Here is a 3,360-nt window from a genome sequence, read left to right as displayed (position 1 = left end):
GTAGGGATGAACTTTCTTTGGCCATGTTATTTTGAGAAGACATGATTACTTTGTTAGTATGCCTGAAGTATTATTATTTTTATGTCAATATTAAACTTTTGTCTCGAATCTTTCTGATCTGAACATTCATGCCACAATAAAGAAAATTACATTGATAATTATGTTAGGTAGCATTCCACATCAAAAATTCTGTTTTTATCATTTACCTACTCGAGGACGAGCATGAATTAAGCTTGGGGATGCTTGATAAGTCTCCAACTTATCTATAATTTTTTATTGTTCCATGCTATTATATTATCTGTTTTGAATGTTTAATGGGCTTTAATATGATCTTTTATATTATTTTTGGGACTAACCTATTAACCGGAGGCCCAGTGCTAGTTTCTTTTTTTTGCCCATTTTAGAGTTTTCCGGAAAAGGAATACCAAACAGAGTCCAAAAAGAATAAAACCTTTGCGAGGATCTTTCTTGGAGCAAAAGCAATCCAGAAGACTTGGAGTTGAAGTCTGGGACTCTACGAGGAGGCCACGAGGCAGGAGGGCGCGCCCAGGGGGGTAGGCACCCCCACCCTCGTGGGGCCCTCGTAAGTCCATTAACGTACTTCTTTCGCCTATATATACTCTTATACCCTAGAAACATCAGGGAGAGCCACGAAACCACTTTTCCACCGTCGCAACCTTCTGTACCTGTGAGATCCCATCTTGGGGCCTTTTCCGGTGATCTGCCAGAGGGGGAATCGACCATGGAGGGCTTCTACATCAACACCATTGCCTCTCCGATGAAGTGTCAGTAGTTTACCACAGACCTTCGGGTCCATAGTTATTATCTAGATGGCTTCTTCTCTCTCTTTGATTCTCAATACAAAGTTCTCCTCAATGTTCTTGGAGATCTATTCGATGTAATACTCTTTTGCGGTGTGTTTGTCGAGATCAAATGAATTGTGGATTTATGAACAAGGTTATCTATGAATATTATTTGGTTCTTCTCTGAATTCTTATATGCGTGATTTGATATCTTTGCAAGTCACTTCGAATTATAGGTTTAGTTTGGCCTACTAGATTGATCTTTCTTGCAATGGGAGAAGTGCTTAGCTTTGGGTTCAATCTTGCGGTGTCCTTTCCCAGTGACAGTAGGGGCAGCAAGGCATGTATTGTATTGTATTGTTGCCATCAAGGATAAAAAGATGGGGATTATATCATATTGCTTGAGTTTATCCCCCCTACATCATGTCGTCTTGCTTAATGCGCTACTCTATTCTTATGAACTTAATACTCTAGATGCATGTTGGATAGCGGTCGATGTGTGGAGTAATAGTAGTAGATGCAGAATCGTTTCGGTCTACTTGACACAAACGTAATGCCTATGTTCATGATCATTGCCTTTGATACCTTCATAATTATGCGCTTTTCTATCAATTGCTCGGCAGTAATTTGTTCACCCACCTTAATACATGCTATCTTGAGAGAAGCCACTAGTGAAACCTATGCCCCCCGAGTCTCTTTACCATTATATTACATCTCTTTTATTTACATCGCATCTTGTTTACTATTTTGCAATCTTTACTTTCCAATCTATATAACAAAAATACCAAAAATATTTACTTTATTATCTCTATCAGATCTCACTTTTGCGAGTGACCATGAAGGGATCGACAACCCCTTTATCGCGTTGGTTGCAATGTTCTTGATTGTTTGTGCAGGTACTAGGTGACTTGTGTGTCGTATCCTACTGGATTGATACCTTGGTTCTCAAAACTGAGGGAAATACTTACACTACTTTGCTGCATCACCCATTCCTCTTCAAGGGAAAAACCAACGCCAGCTTAAGAGGTAGCACCCCCATGCCCCTGTATATAAAGGAGGAGAGGGGAGGAGCCCGGCCCTAGGGCACGCGCCATGGGGGGGGGAGTCCTACTAGGACTCCAAGTCCTAGTTAGCTCTGCCATGCTTAATCAAGGTTCCAGGTTGCAATTGCTCACATCAATGCTTACATCAATGCCCATATATTTCCTCTATAGTTTGCATATTCCTCCTGGTATTATCAAGCAGCTGGATGGATTTTCAGGCAATGCCTCTGGAGGGGAAACTCTGATGTGCCCAAACAGTCTTTAGCTGCCTGGGATCTAGTTTGTAGACCTGAGGTTAAAGGAGGCCTAGGCATTCTTAATCTGAATATTCAGAACCAAGGGCTCCTTCTCAAGCATCTGCATAAATTTTATAATAAAATGCAGGTCCCATTGGTTCAGTTGATCTGGGATAGTTATTATGATGGAGTTGTGCCTCATGCCACAATACTCACTAGTTCTTTTTGGTGGAAGTATATTCTCAAGCTTGCCAACCACTATAGGTCAATTGCCTCAGTGCAGATTAATATGGGGGATTCTCCTCTTTTTCTGGCTTGATGCTTGGCATGTGGGTGGTTCTTCCACGCCCTTGAATCTTAGATTACCAAGGCTCTTCTCTTTTGTTTTGGATGACAAGGTTTCTGTCAGGAACTTCATACAAAATCAGGATTTGTTCTGCATGTTCCATTTGCCAATATCCTAGGACGCAACATCTAAATTGGAAATCTTGGAAGGATGGTTGTTTCATCTGTAGAGAGATCCTTCTTTGCCCAATGTTTGGATATGGCCTAGAAAGTCTGGACAATACTCAGCTAAGAGCTTTTATGACATCATGCATACACATCATCCACTTGTCCAACCATGTAAGTGGCTATGGCAGAGCAGATGCACTATGAAAATCAAAGTTTTTGGCTGGCTTCTTTTCTTTGACAGGCTCAACACGAAGGCCATGTTGGTCAGAAGGCATTGGTAGTCCCCCTTGGATGATAATCTATGTGTCATCTCTAATGCCTATGTTTATGAAGATAGGGCTCACCTCTTCTTCGAATGTAACTTCAGCTGCAGGGTTTGGAACTACTTGCAAATTGATTGGAGACATGGCTCTAATATTCAGCAGTGTATCTCCCAAGCAAGGCGGAGATTTGGTCATCCCTTTTTCTTTGAGGTGATGCTCACAGCTGCTTGGAACATATGGATCTTGAGGAATGGGAGAACCTTCAGGGGGGCAAGGGCTACTTTTGCTGCATGGAGATGTAACTTTGTACATGATATTCTTCTGCTGTCTCATAGACTCAAAGATAGCATTAAGCATAGGCTTGTAGATTGGGTTAACTCCCTCATGTAAGTGTGAGTTTTTCTAACTTAGTTTAGGCCTGCAACCTTTAAACTTCTCTGTACAATTATGTTTGTCTTTATGCTTGAATAAAGGGCTGTGGGGTTTTTACCCTACAGAAAATATTCAAAAAACGGAGGGGGAAAGGGGAAAGAGAGGGAAAGGGGGACCGCCCCCTCCCCTC

The sequence above is a fragment of the Triticum dicoccoides genome, chromosome 5B, assembly GCF_002162155.2.
Source record: "Triticum dicoccoides isolate Atlit2015 ecotype Zavitan chromosome 5B, WEW_v2.0, whole genome shotgun sequence".
NCBI classification, from domain to species: domain Eukaryota; kingdom Viridiplantae; phylum Streptophyta; class Magnoliopsida; order Poales; family Poaceae; genus Triticum; species Triticum dicoccoides.
The sequence above is the reverse complement of the archived record's forward strand: the minus strand, read 5'-3'. Positions refer to the sequence as shown.